Source organism: Dermochelys coriacea, chromosome 6, assembly GCF_009764565.3.
Source record: "Dermochelys coriacea isolate rDerCor1 chromosome 6, rDerCor1.pri.v4, whole genome shotgun sequence".
In the NCBI taxonomy this organism is placed as follows: Eukaryota; Metazoa; Chordata; order Testudines; family Dermochelyidae; genus Dermochelys; species Dermochelys coriacea.
Window position 1 is genome coordinate 1767321 of NC_050073.1, and position 15518 is coordinate 1782838.

The 15518-nt window shown below is 47.5% G+C and overlaps 1 long non-coding RNA gene across 1 annotated transcript; it reads right to left on the reverse strand.

The window, feature by feature from the left end:
- Positions 1 to 2705: 2705 nt before the first annotated feature.
- Positions 2706 to 15518, reverse strand: LOC122460762. The gene is made up of 4 exons (XR_006282254.1): positions 15508 to 15518; positions 13444 to 13449; positions 12316 to 12320; positions 2706 to 2846 (listed from the first exon to the last, which is right to left on the reverse strand). It is a non-coding gene; the product is annotated as an uncharacterized LOC122460762 (long non-coding RNA).

Genomic DNA, 15518 nt, shown 5'->3' on the forward strand with positions numbered 1-15518 from the left:
CCAGTGGTGGTGCTGGGTAGCTTTAATGGTCCAACTTGGACATTATTTCACCTAGAGGTTCCCGAGATACAGCCTCCCCCTCTCCACCCCCACCCCCCGCACCCCAGTGTGGTACCAAATCTCCTCATTCATCCAACAGTTTCTTTTAAGCGCCTTCTGGCTCAAAGCTGGGCCCTTCCCTCAACTGAGTGCTGAGATTTCTCTGGGGGCCCCTTTGGGACCAGAAATGTTGGCACCTGCCCATGGTGGTGCCCCGAAGGGACTGAGCAACACGAGTATGTGCGCCAAGACCCCACCCCCAGTCCCCATGGGCAGTGGGTGGCTCCAGAGACAGGGTGTGGTCCTTAGGTTTGAGTTACAGCAGCCTCAACCCCTGTGCTGTGAGTTCCAGCCCATCCAGAGGAATTTGGGGCCTCATGTTTCCTGGGGACACGCCCAGTTATAGACATTTTTTGGGGGGAGGGGTACAATTGTCCCCCTTTTCTGTTCACAAAGCTGACCCACAGAAGGGGGTGGGGCTGTTTGCTATGTATCATTTCCATTGTCATAGGCCCCGGTCCCCAAAGGTGCCCAACTCCCATTGAGCTCGGTGCTGTACGTTATTTATTAGTTGTATTACGGTAGCATCCACTTCTGGCTCAGGATCCCAGTGTGCTTGGCGCTGTACAGACACAGAAGAGTGTCGTCACCCGCACCCCCATCCCCAAGAGCTTCCGTTCTAAGAGCCTTGGTGAATGACTTGGTTGGGAAATGAAGGCAGCATCGCACATGGCCACAAGGGGGCGCATGGGAATGACACGGGGGGGGCTATGAGGGGTTGGAGCAGCAAACGGTGGGGGCTAGGGGGAAGTTGGAGAATTGCATTGGAGAGTTGGGTGGAAAGGGGAGGGTCAGGCTGAGCAGTGGGGGATAGTGGAGGACCTTCCTCTGTTCCTTCCTCCAAATCCCCCCTCCCCCGCAAAGTCTGGCCCCACTGACGTCATTGCAGATTCCCATAGGGACGCCTGTCTCAGCATGGGGAGGAGGACTGGGGAGGGAGGGCTAGGCTGTGTGGATGGACAGACAGACAGGAGAGGCAGTGGGCAGAGTGACATACAGCCATGGTCTTCTGGTGCCAGGATAATCCTTGCCAAGGGGCAGGGGCAGGGGCAGTGGAGGGGCAGGGGGAAGAGCTGGGCTCTGACAGGTAGGGATGCGGAGAAATTATATTTTAAACAAAAACCAAGGAAATCCAAAGCCCCCAAACTTTGTTAATGTCAAATTCAAGTTGTCTGGGGGTGCCTGGGAGCCTTCCAGAGGGTGAGTGAATATAAACGTCTGAAAAACCAGGAAGTGAAGGGTTCAAGTAATACAACTTTAAACCATCTAAAAAAAACGTGTAACACAAAACGAAAGTCCACACCACCCCCATGGCTTAGCCTTCATTCTCTGCCCCACCAAGCCAAGAACACACATCCTAGCAAGAGATAAAAACATTTGGCAGAAACTTGTTTCTGAAACTTGAAACTGAAAATACAGGTTTGAAGACCCGGAATAGTTTCACAAATTTGTGTCATAAGAATGGCCACAGTGGGTGAGACCAATGGTCCATCGAGCCCAGTATCCTGTCTTCCGACAGTGGTCAGCACCAGATGTTTCAGAGGGAATGAGCAGAGCAGGGCTATTATTAAGTGATCCATCCCCTGTTATCCCAGCTTCTGGCAGTTGGAGGTTTAGGGACACCCAGAGCACGGGATTGTGTCCCTGCCCATCTTGGCTAATAGCTTGAAAAGCCTTAAAAGCCAGAGGCTAAGCAACCAAAGGAGTTTGTAGGAGGGAGTCCTAATATAATTGTTAAGTGAGGAAGGGCCAAAGCACCAGTGCCAACACTGCTCCTGTCTCCTCCACCTGCACCTGTATCCAAACAGAGAACCTAACCATGGATGCCTCTACCCAGATCCTGGCGTGGATTTGCAGAGACTGTGGCCTGCGTTTCCCACTCACAGAAAGCCAGGCTGGGGGGACCATCCAGTGTGAGAGGTGCCTGATGGTGGAATTGCTCAGGAAGCAGGTGGGAGAGGTACAAGAGGAGGTGGCTAGGCTGAGGAGCATCTGTGCCCACGAGGAATTCATTGAAGTATTCATATGGAGACATCCAAGGTGGAGGATGCTATCCAGCTTACAGAGAACTGCTGTCACACCACCAGGGGAGGAGGATATGGCTCTGTCACAGGGAGGACACTGGCTGCTGGTTATTTCTGGCAGCAGGCAGTGCTCCACCCCTACTCCCAACCCACCCACCATGGTGATGGAAAACCAATATGCTGGCCTGGCAGCGAGCAATGGGGAATCACCCCCAAAGGAGGAGGAGGAGAAGCCATGTACCCCCATGGCTGGAAGGATCATAGCCACCGCTCCCAGAAGGAAACGTAGGGTGGTGGTGGTTGGAGACTCTTATGAGGAGGATGGAGGCACCCATCTGTCGCCCTGACATGGCATCCCGGGCAGTATGCTGCCTGCCAGGGGCCCATATCTGAGATGTGATGGCGGGATTGTCAAGGATCATCTGGCCCTCTGACTACTACCCCATGCTACTTATCCATGTGGGCACTAATGATACTGCGAAGTATGACCCTGAGCAGATCAGAAGTGACTCCAGGCCTCTGAGAGTATGGGGGAAGGAGTTGGGAGTGCAGGTGGTGTTCTCTTCGATCCTTTTGGTCAAGGGTAGGGGCCCAGGCAGAGACAGAGGCATCCTGGAGGCAAATGCCTGGCTGAGAGGATGGTGCTGCTAGGAGGGCTTCAGCTTCCTTGACCACGGGATGCTGTTCCAGGAAGAAGGACTGCTAAGCAGAGATGGGGTCCACCTATCAAGGAAGGGGAAGAGCATATTTGGCTACAGACTGGATAACCTAGTGAGGAGGGCTTTAAACTAGGTTCGACAGGGCAGGTGACCAAAGCCTACAGATAAGTCAAAAACATGGAGACCTGGGAGAAGGGTCAGAATCTGGGGAGACCATGGGCTATTATAGCAGGGATCAGGGAGAGACAAGACAGAACTGGGGGTGTGGGGAATAAAGTCAGTATCTTAGATGTCTATATACTAATGCAAGAAGTATGGGGAATAAGCAGGAAGAACTTGAAATGCTAGTAAATAAACACAGCTATGACATAGTTGGCATCACGGAGACCTGGTGGGATAATACGCATGACTGGAATATTGGTATAGAAGGATACAGCTTGCTCAGGAAGGACAGGCAGGGAAAAAAGGGAGGAAGTGTTGCCCTATATATTAAAAATGTATACTCTTGGACTGAGACTGAGATGGAAATAGGAGACAGACTTGTTGAAAGTCTCTGGGTGAGAATAAAAGGGGTAAAACCAAGGGTGATGTCATGGTTGGGATCTACTACAGACCACCTAACCAGGAAGAAAAGACAGGTGAGGCTTCTTTTAAACAGCTAACACAATCATTCAAAGCATAGGACTTGGCGGGGATGGGGGTCAGCAACTACCCAGACATCTGTTGGGAAAATAACACCGCAGGGCACAGATTATCCAACAAGTTCTTGGACTGTATTGGAGACAATTTTTTATTTCAGAAGGTGGAGAAAACTACTAGTGGGGAGGCTGTTCTGGATTTGATTTTGACAAATAGGGAGGAGCTGGTTGAAAATTTGAAAGTGGAAGGCAGCTTGGGTGAAAGTGATCATGAAATGGTAGAGTTCATGATTCTAAGGAAGGGGTAGGAGGGAGAACAGCACAATAAAGACAATGGTTTCAGAGTAGCAGCCGTGTTAGTCTGTATTCGCAAAAAGAAAAGGAGTACTTGTGGCACCTTAGAGACTAACAAATTTATTAGAGCATAAGCTTTCGTGAGCTACAGCTCACTTCATCGGAATAAAGACAATGGATTTCAAGAAGGCAGACGTTAGCAACCTCAGGGAGTTGGTAGGTAAGATCCCATGGGAAGCAAGCCTAAGGGGAAAAACAATTGAAGAGAGTCGGCAGTTTTTCAAAGAGACATTATTAAGGGCACAAGAACAAACTATCCCGCTGCTTAGGGAATGTCTACACTATGAAATTAGGTCGAATTTATAGAAGTCGGTTTTGTAGAAAGCATTTTTATACAGTCGAATGTGTGTGTCCCCACACAAATGCTCTAAGTGCATGTAGTCGATGGACTGTGTCCACAGTACCGAGGCAACCGTCGACTTCCGGAGCTTTGCACTGTGGGTAGCTATCCCACAGTTCCTGCAGTCTCCACCGCCCATTTGAATTCTGGGTAGAAATCCCAGTGCCTGATGGGACTAAAACATTGTCGCGGGTGGTTCTGGGTACATATCGTCAGGCCCCCGTTCCCTCCCTCCCTCCATAAAAGCAAGGGCAGACAATTGTTTTGCGCCTTTTTTCTTGAGTTACCTGTGCAGATGCCATACCACGGCAAGCATGGAGCCCGCTCAGCTAACCGTCACCGTATGTCTCCTGGGTGCTGGCGGACATGGTACTGCATTGCTACACAGCAGCAGTTTATTGTCTTTTGGCAGCAGACAGTGCAGTATGACTGGTAGCCGTCATCAACATAGTCCTGGGTGCTCTTTTAACTGGGCACCTGGGAAAACATGGGAGTGACTCAGCCAGGTCATTTCCCTTGTTTTGTCTCATGGCGATTGAGTCCTACCGGCAGTGCACTGTCTTTTAATCTGCAGCCAGCAGAAGATGATGGCCAGCAGTCATACTGCACCGTCTTCTGCCGAGCACCCAGGAGGTGACGATGGCTAGTGGCGTACTGCACAGTCTGCTGCCAGCAAGATGTATAAAGATAGATGAAGTGGCTCAAAACAAGAAATAGACCAGATTTGTTTTGTATTCATTTTCTCCTCTCTCCCCCCCTCTGTGAAATCAACGGCCTGCTAAACCCAGTTTTGAGTTCTATTCTTGAGGTGGCCATTCAGTTTCTCGCAAAGCCACCCCCTTTGTTGATTTTAATTCCCTGTAAGCCAACACTCTAAGCCATGTCGTCAGTCGCCCCTCCCTCCATCAGGGCAACAGCAGACAATCGTTCCGCGCCTTTTTTCTGTGCAGACGCCATACCACAGCAAGCATGGAGCCTGCTCAGATTACTTTGGCAATTACGAGCACATTAAACACCACATGCATTATCCAGCAGTATATGCAGCACCAGAACCTGGCAAAGCGAAACCAGGTGAGTAGGCGACGTCAGCGCGGTTACGAGAGTGATGAGGACATGGACACAGACTTCTCTCAAAGCAAGTGCCCTGGCAATGTGGGCATCATGGTGCTAATGGGGCAGGTTCATGCGGTGGAACGCCAATTCTGGCCTCGGGAAACAAGCACAGACTGGTGGAACCGCATAGCGTTGCAGGTCTGGGATGATTCCCAGTGGCTGCGAAACTTTCGCATGCGTAAGGGCACTTTCATGGAACTTTGTGACTTGCTTTCCCCTACCCTGAGGTGCACTAATACCAAGATGAGAGCAGCCCTCACAGTTGAGAAGTGAGTGGCAATAGTCCTGTGGAAGCTTGCAACACCAGACAGCTACTGGTCAATCAGGAATCAATTTGGAGTGGGCAAATCTACTGTGGGGGCTGCTGTGATGCAAGTAGCCAACACAATCAAAGATCTGCTGATATCAAGGGTAGTGACCCTGGGAAATGTGCAAGTCATAGTGGATGGCTTTGCTGCAATGGGATTCCCTAACTGTGGTGGGGCCATAGACAGAACCCATATCCCTATTTTGGCACCAGAGAACCAAGCCAGTGAGTACATAAACCACAAAGGGTACTTTTCAATAGTGCTGCAAGCACTGGTGGATCACAAGGGACGTTTCACCAACATCAGCGTGGGCTGGCCGGGAAAGGTATATGACGCTCGCATCTTCAGGAACTCTGGTCTGTTTCAAAAGCTGCAAGAAGGGACTTTCTTCCCAAACCAGAAAATAACCGTTGGGGATGTTGAAATGCCTATAGTTATCCTTGGGGACCCAGCCTACCCATTAATGCCATGGCTCATGAAGCCATACACAGGCAGCCTGGAGAGTAGTCAGGAGCTGTTCAGCTACAGGTTGAGCAAGTGCAGAATGGTGGTAGAATGTGCATTTGGATGTTTAAAAGTGCGCTGGCGCAGTTTACTGACTCAATTAGACCTCAGCGAAACCAATATTCCCACTGTTATTACTGTTTGCTGTGCACTCCACAATATCTGTGAGAGTAAGGAGGAGACGTTTATGGCGGGGTGGGAGGTTGAGGCAAATCGCCTGGCTGCTGGTTACACACAGCCAGACACTAGGGCGGTTAGAAGAGCACAGGAGGGTGCAGAGAACATCAGAGAAGCTTTGAAAACCAGTTTCATGACTGGACAGGCTACGGTGTGAAAGTTCTGTTTGTTTCTCCTTGATCAAACCCCCCTTCCCTTGGTTCACTCTACATCCCTGTAAGCTAACCACCCTCCCCACCTCCCTTCGATCACTGCTTGCAGAGGCAATAAAGTCATTGTTGCTTCACATTCATGCATTCTTTATTAATTCATCACACAAATAGGGGGATATTTACCAAGGTATCCCAGGAGGGGTGGTGGAGGAGGGAAGGACAAGGCCACACAGCACTTTAAAAGTTTAAAACTTATTGAATGCCAGCCTTCTGTTACTTGGGCAATCCTCTGGGATGGAGTGGCTGGGTGGCCGGAGGCCCCCCCACTGCGTTCTTGGGTGTCTGTGTGAGGAGGCTATGGAACTTGGGGAGGAGGGCGGTTGGTTACACGGGCTGTAGCGGTGGTCTGTACTCCTGCTGCCTTTCCTGCAGCTCAACCATACGCTGGAGCATATTAGTTTGATCCTCCAACAGCCTTAGCATTGAATCCTGCCTCCTCTCATCATGCTGCTGCCACCTTTCAGCTTCAGCTCTCTCTTCAGCCTGCCACTTACTCTCTTCAGCCTGCCACCTCTCCTCCCGGTCATTTTGTGCTTTCCTGCACTCTGACATTGTCTGCCTCCATGCATTCATCTGTGCTCTGTCAGTGTGGGAGGACAGCATGAGCTCAGAGAACATTTCATTGTGAGTGTGTTTTTTTCGCCTTCTAATCTTTGCTAGCCTCTGGGAAGGAGAAGTTCCTGTGATCCTTGAAACACATGCAGCTGGTGGAGAAAAAAAAAGGGACAGTAGTATTTGAAAAGACACATTTTATAGAACAATGGGTACACTATTTCACAGTAAACCTTGCTGTTAACATTACATACATAGCACATGTGCTTTCGTTACAAGGTCGCATTTTGCCTCCCCCCACCGCGTGGCTAACAGCGGGGAACATTTCTGTTCAGCCATAGGCAAACAGCCCAGCAGGAACGGGCACCTCCGAATGTCCCTTTAAGAAAAGCACCCTATTTCAACCAGGTGACCATGAATGATATCACTCTCCTGAGGATAACGCAGAGAGATAAAGAACGGATGTTGTTTGAATGCCAGCAAACATACACTGCAATGCTTTGTTCTACAATGATTCCCGAGTACATGCTACTGGCCTGGAGTGATAAAGTGTCCTACCATGGTGGATGGAAAAAGGCTGCCCTCCCCAGAAACCTTTTGCAAAGGCTTTGGGAGTATATCCAGGAGAGCCACGAATGCCAGGGCAAATTAATCATTAAACATGCTGGCTTTTAAACCTTGTATAGTATTTTAAAAGGTACACTCATCAGAGGTCCCGGGTCCGGGAGGCAGCCTTGGGTAGGTTTGGGGGGTACTGGCTTCAGGTCCAAGGTGAGAAACAGTTCCTGGCTGTCAGGAAAACTGGTTTCTCTGCTTGTTTGCTGTGAGCTATCTACAACCTCCTCATCATTGTCTTCCTCGTCCCCAAACCCTGCTTCCCTGTTGCCTCCATCTCCATTGAAGGAGTCAAACAATACGGCTGGGGTAGTGGTGGCTGAACCCCCTAAAATGGCATGCAGCTCATCATAGAAGTGGCATGTTTGGGGCTCTGACCCGGAGCGGCCGTTCGCCTCTCTGGTTTTCTGGTAGGCTTGCCTCAGCTCCTTAAGTTTCACGCTCCCTGCTTCGGGTCCCTATTATGGCTTCTGTCCTTCATGCCCTGAGAGATTTTCACAAATGTTTTGGCAGTTTGAAAACTGGAACGTAGTTCTGATAGCACAGATTCCTCTCCCCATACAGCGATCAGATCCCATACCTCCCATTCGGTCCATGCTGGAGCTCTTTTGCGATTCTGGGACTCCAGCATGGTCACCTCTGCTGATGAGCTCTGCATGGTCACCTGCAGCTTGCCACACTGGCCAAACAGGAAATTGAAATTCAAAAGTTCGCGAGCCTTTTCCTGTCTACCTGGTCAGTGGATCTGAGTTGAGAGTGCTGTCCAGAGTGGTCACAATGGAACACTCTGGGATAGCTCCCGGAGGCCAATACCATCTAATTGCGTCCCCAAATTCGACCCAGCAAATCCGATTTCAGCGCTAATCCCCTTGTCAGAGGTGGAGTAAGGAAATCGATTTTAAAAGCCCTTTAAGTCAAAAAAAAAGGGCTTCATCATGTGCATGGGTGCAGGGTTACATCGATTTAATGCTGCTAAATTCGACTTCAACGCCTAGTGTAGACCAGGGCTTAGGAAAGATAGGAAGTAAGGCAAGAGACCACCCTGGGTTAACCAGGAGATCTTCAGTGATCTAAACATAAAAAAAAAGGTCCTACAAAAAGTGGAAACTCGGTCAAATTAAAAAGGATGAATATAAACAAATAACACAAGCATGCAGAGACAAAATTAGAAAGGCCAAGGCACAAAATGAGATCAAACTAGCTAGGGACATAAAAGGAAACAACAAAACATTCTACAAATACATTAGAAGCAAGAGGAAGACCAAGGACAGGGTAAGCCTGTTACTCAATGAGCGGGGGAAGACAATAACAGAAAATGTGGAAATGGCAGAGGTGCTTAATGACCTCTTTGTTTCGGTTTTCACCATGAAGGTTGGTGGTGATTGAACGTCTAACATAGTGAATGCCTGTGAAAATGAGGTAGGATCAGAGTCTAAAATAAGGAAAGAACAAGTCAAAAATTACTTAAACAAGTTAGATGACTTCAAATCACCAGGGCCTGATGAAATGCGTCCTAGAATACTCAAGGAGCTGACTGAGGAGATATCTGAGCCATTAGCGATTATCTTTGAAAAGTTATGGAAGACGGGAGAGATTCCAGAAGACTGGAAAAGGGCAAATATAGTTTCAATCTATAAAAAGGGAAATAAGGACAACCCAGGAAATTACAGACCAGTCAGCTTAATTTCTGTACCCAGAAAGATAATGGAGCAAATAATTAAGCAACCAATTTGCAAACATCTAAAAGATAATAAGGTGATAAATAACAGTCAGCATGGATTTGTCAAGAGCAAATTATGTCAAACCAACCTGATAGTTTTCTTTGACAGGGTAACAAGCCTTATGGATATGGGGGAAGCGGTAGATGTGGTATATCTTGACTTTAGTAAGGCTTTTGATACTGTCTTGCATGACCTTCTCATAAACAAACTAGGGAAATACAATCTAGATGGAGCTACTACAAGGTGGATGCAAAACTGGTTGGAAAATTGTCCCCAGAGAGTAGTTATCAGTGGTTCACAGTCATGCTGGAAGGTCTTAACGAGTGGGGTCCCATAGGGATCGGTTCTGGGACTGGTTCTGTTCAATATCTTCCTCAATGATTTAGATAATGACATAGAGAGTACCCATATAAAGTTTGCAGATGATACCAACCTGGGAGGGGTTGCAAGTGCTTTGGAGGATAGGATTAAAATTCAAAATGATCTGGACAAACTGGAGAAATGGTCTGAAGTAAATAGGATGAAATTCAATAAGGACAAATGCAAAGTACTCCACTTAGGAAGGAACAATCAGTTGCACACATACAAAATGGGAAATGACTGGTTAGGAACGAGTACTGCGGAAAGGGATCTGGGGGGGTCATAGCGGATCACAAGCTAAATATGAGTCAACAGTGTAATGCTGTTGCACAAAAAGCAAACATCATTCTGGGATGTATCAGCAGGAGTGTTGTAAGCAAGACATGAGAAGTAATTCTTCCGCTCCTCTCCGCTCTGATACAGCCTCAGCTGGAGTATTGTGTCCAGTTCTGGATGTCACATTTCAGGAAGGATGTGGACAAATTGGAGAAGTCCAGAGAAGAACAACAAAAATGATTCAAGGTCTAGAAAACATGACCTATGAGGGAAGATTGAAAAAACTGGGTTTGTTTAGTCTGGAGAAGAGAAGACTGAGAGGGGATGTGATAAGTTTTCAAGTACATAAAAGGCTGTCACAAGGAGGAGGGAGAAAAATTGGTCTTCTTAACCTCTGATAGGACAAGAAGCAATGGGCTAAAATTGCAGCAAAATTGGTTTTGGTTGGACATTAGGAAAAACTTCCTACCTGTCAGGGTGGTTAAGCCCTGGAATAAATTGCCTAGGGAGGTTGTGGAGTCTCCATCATTGGGGATTTTTAAGAGCAGGTTAGACAAACCTGCCAAGGATGGTCTAGATAATACTTAGCCCTGCCTTGAGTGCAGGGGACTGGACTAGATGACCTCTCAAGGTCCCTTCCAGTCCTATGATTCTATATAGAGGCAATATGATATTTTCTGTCTTATTATCTATCCCTTTCTTACTGATGACGAAGATTCTGTTTGCTTTTTTGACTGCCGCTGCACATTGAGTGGATGTTTTCAGAGAACTATCCACAATGACTCCAAGATCTCTCTCTTGAGTGGTAACAGCTAATTTAGACCCCATCATTTTATATGTACAGTTGGGATGGTGTTTTCCAATGTGCATTACTCAACACTGAATTTCATCTGCCATCGTGTTGCCCAGTCACCCAGTTTTGTGAGATCCCTTTGTAGCTCTTTGCAGTCAGCTCTGGATTTAACTACCTTGAGTAGTTTTGTATCGACTGCAAACTGTGCCACTTCACTGTTTACCCCTTTTCAGATTAGCTGAATTGTTGGAGTTAAAGAAAAACCTACAATAAATTGGCGAGGGGGAGTCAAAACCTTAACATTATTCAAATGTTTCAACCTTTTGATGTGAAATGACTTTTTGTGGTGCAATAGCCTTTCAGTGGAAGTTTTTAAAAGAGCTTGAAGCACCATCCAAATCACAGTGAAATGTTTCGTTTGATCCAAAACTCTTTGGTGTCACAAAAATTTCCAAAAAAAAAAAATCATTTTTCTTTGACCCAAAAAAACAATTTTCCCCCCCAGACTTGCCAGTGAGTTGAACGATCCATTATTTGCCCAGCTGTAATGCTGGAGGAATTCAGAGTAGCAGCCGTGTTAGTCTGTATTTGCAAAAAAGAAAAGGAGTACTTGTGGCACCTTAGAGACTAACAAATTTATTTGAGCATAAGCTTTCGTGAGCTCACTTCATCTGATGCATTCGGTGGAAAATACAGTGGGGAGATTTACATACACACACAGAGAACATGAACCAATGGATTTTATCATACACACTGTAAAGAGAGTGATCACTTAAGATGAGCTATTACCAGCAGGAAGGATGGGGGGAAAGAGGAAAACCTTTTGTGGTGATAATCAAGGTGAGCCATTTCCAGCAGTTAACAAGAACGTCTGAGGAACAGTGGGGGGTGGGGTGGGGGGAGAAATAACATGGGGAAATAGCTTTACTTTATGTAATGACCCATCCACTCCCAGTCTCTCTGGCCTGTGTTATGCAGGAGTTTAGTGTCTATGGCTCCTTCTGCCTGTAGAATCTGTAGACACTAGCGCTCTGTCCTGAGAGATGTTACAGGGGACATGAGCATTGTAGGCCAAAAGTGAGCTCCTACTTCCTGCTGTGAGAAAACTCAAGTTCAGCTCAGGCCTAGCTGACAGGAGCTACCTACACGTAGCCTACACACAAGCCCTGAACCTGTGGTAGAAGCAGACCTGACTTGTGTGCAGATCCTAACGCTCCTAACTTCCACTGAAATCAATGGGAATAAGCTCCTGAATACCTTGGAGGATCTGGTCCAGGGGTCAGCAACCTTCAGCACACAGCCCATCAGGGTAACCCACTGGCGGGCTGTGAGACATTTTCTATATGTTGACCGTCCACAGGTCCCAGTGGCTGTGGTTCGCTGTTCCTTGCCAATGCAGGCTGCGGGAAGTGGCGACCGGGCAAACCACAGCCACTGGGAGCTGCACCTGCGGATGGTCAACGTAAACAAAATATGTCGCGGCCCGCCAGTGGATTACCCTGATGGGCCATGTGCCAAAGATTGCTGACCCCTGATCTGGTCTTTGATGGTGTTGACCTTTCACCCCAACCTGATCTTGGAAGGTTTATAGCTCAACATCACTATCTTTCATGTGCTTTTCTAATGATCCACGATGCATCTGTGGTCAACTTCAGACTATGTCTCATATCCTTGACGAGTGCCCACTGACTTATTTCAATGGTGCGCTACTGGCTCTGCACCTGGCCAATGAAGATATGGGGCATGTTGCACAAACGCTGAGAGATTCATATGCTCAGACACTTAAGAGAGGGATAATAAGGCCAATCATTACAGCTATAATGAATGTAGGAACAGATAAAACATACATATATATTAATATTGCAATAAGTTTTGCAATGTTTTTGAGGCCTAACTGTTAGCATACATGCACAGCCCAGCATTATAAGATTTAGAAATATGTCTCTTGTGATAAACAAGGAAACGGCAAAGGAGCAAGACAAGTTTCAAACAGTAGAGTTGCATAGGCTTTTTGGTGTTTGTAACAAGGGCAAGAACCATATTGGTGGATCGAAGAGGTCTTGACACAAATAGCTCATGCTAACAGCCAGAACTTTAATTCGGGTTGTCTGGAATGCCACATGCTGCCAGGGGGCTGAGATCTAACGAAATATGGTCCCACACATGTAGTAATTGGCAATCTCTCGGAGTTCGAGGGTGATTGTCTTCCAAAAAATGATAGGGAGTTATCGCTGGTGGATTCCTCTAATGAGGCCAATCTGGGATCCGCAGATTTTATGACAGATGGGGCAGATGTTTTCCAATGGAAGGGGTCGATCTGGATTGTTGAATCAAGCTGTGGTGTGTTCTCACTCCTCTGCCGTCTCTCCATTTCCTGTTGTCTTCATTGGGTCTCGAAACAGTTGTATCCTTGCCACAAGGTCCTTCTCCATTGAACCAGCCAAGGGCTTGAGTCTCCCATAAGTTTATGAGGAGGTTGCGCTTCTTGTTGTTGGCTTTGAGGTGATTTTTTTGCCCTTCCCAGACATGTATCAATGTAAAGAAAAGGTGTCTAAAAGAGGTCTCTGCCCAGCCCCTAGTTGGGTACAGCCAGTTGAGAGGATGGCATAAACTGACTTGTCATATCCCGCTCATGGTACTCACCACTGACTGCTTTTTTCTCTCTTTGTTCTCTCCCATCCTCACAAGCATTGGAAACTGCTCCCTTATGTGGATCTCTTTCTTGTATGTGTTGTCAGTTGGCTTGCATGTGTGTTTTTCCGTGTGCTGTCCCAGCTCTGTGCAGAGAGCTGACCCAGCAGGTCTTGATAGCACTACCTAGAAAGGCCACCAATTCGGTTGGGTGGTGAAGGTGCTTGGCCAGGTTTATTGCCAGCAAAGCATGGTCTTAGCTCCCTGGATCAATGTCTGCAGGAACACTAACACATCTATGGTCATTACAACGGATGCAGCAGGTTAAGGCGAGGTATCCCGACATTTATAGACTGAGACAAATAACTGGAATACACAACTTACGTACCACCTTACCTGTGGCAGGACATTTGTTTGTTACCTCCCCTTGTTCCTGATATCTTGAACAAACCTGTCAAACCATCTTGTCTTGTACTAGATTGGGGTGTAAATGTGCTAGCTTTGAACCAGATTTTTACGTGAACATCTAATACCTACTATACTAGCAACAACTTAGCCAAGTTTACGTACTGGACAGTGAACTTGTGAGCATCTGCTTTAATACGTGGCCTGACTTTGGTTCCCAGCCTCTGGTTCCGGCCTCAGGTCTTGCCCCAGGCCCCGTGCTCCAGACTCTCTCTCTGCTACCGTATGGATGCAATTCACTGTGGTAATTTGGATTTGAAATGAAGGCTTCCTGCCTTTATAGCTGTAACCTCCAGACCCACTCGTTATAGAATTTCACAAAGCCACCTGAGGAAAGAACCTGTTATTAGTGACTCATGCAATTTGCACCCTAAATCAATCTAAAGGCTGCAATGTCTTGTGTCTTGCGTGACCCGAGGTGCCTAGGGTAACCCACACTGCAAATGCCAAGGTCATGGCAGGCTGCCAAAAGGAGAGCAGATTCTCCCCAAACTGGTGGTTAATATTGAAGTTAGACTTTCCAACCAGTCGCCAACTGTGCTCCTGATCCCCCACACTGGTTATCAAGAACCTAGAAAAAAGAAATCACACAGCCCCCTTTATTGCATTCCTGTCTCTGGCTCCCAATCAGCACCTCGGTCCAGTACAGTGAGAAGTTACGTAAAATTCTATTCGCTTTACAAAATGTTCTTCTGACCACAAAGTGCCAGCTACATTACCAGATCAGTACTAGTTTGACTCTTACCCAAAATACCGCCCTGCCAGCCAGTCATTTAGTGTCTAAAACTAAAGGTTTTATTATAAACGAAAAGAAAAGACCAAGAAGAGAGCTGTTAAATAGTCAAAGCAATCAGATGCATATATCAGGTTCTTAGCAGGCTAGAAAGTCCCTCTGGAACACATCCACAGCTTGGATGGGTCTGTCAGTCCTTGGTTCAAAGCTTCAGGCTTCAGAGAAGTTACTCCAGAGGTGAGAAGCAGGATTGAAGACAAAACAGAGAAGATGCCGCTGCCTTTTATATCTTTTGCCATGTTGCCGGGTCACCCTCTGTCCCAAACACAAGCTCACAGTACATGGGCATGGAAAAGCACTTGGAGTCTCCTGTCCCTACATGTCCCGCTGACTCATCGGCGTAGGCCCTGACTTCTCTCTCAGTGGCTTCATTGTGCAGCTGATTGCGGTTGATGGGCCGTCACACAGGCCAGACAGTGCAGCTGCCAATGGGTCTGCAGGTGTCACCCAGCCACACAGTACAGGTTTGACATTGGACTGATATGCACATCCTTATAATTCATCGTGCATATGTGATACACACATGTAAACATGATGATCATATTTAGCCAATTATAACTAAGGCTACGTTTTAGTCATGGGTATTTTTAATAAAAGTCACGGACAGGTCATGAGCTGTGAATTTTGGTTTACTGCCTGTCACCTGTCCGTGACTTTTACTATATACCCCTGACTAACACTTGGGGGGGCAGCTTGGGGGGGAAGCCCTGGGGGCACCACAGGTGCTGGGGGGGCAGCCTGGAGGGTGCAGTGGATACTCGAGGGGGGGCATGACTCGGGGGATGCTGGGGGTACTCGGGGTGGGGTATGGCCCGGGGGTCTTCATGGGTGCTTGCGGGGCATAGCAGGGTTGGGGCAGGTTCCCTACCAGACTTCTGAGAAGC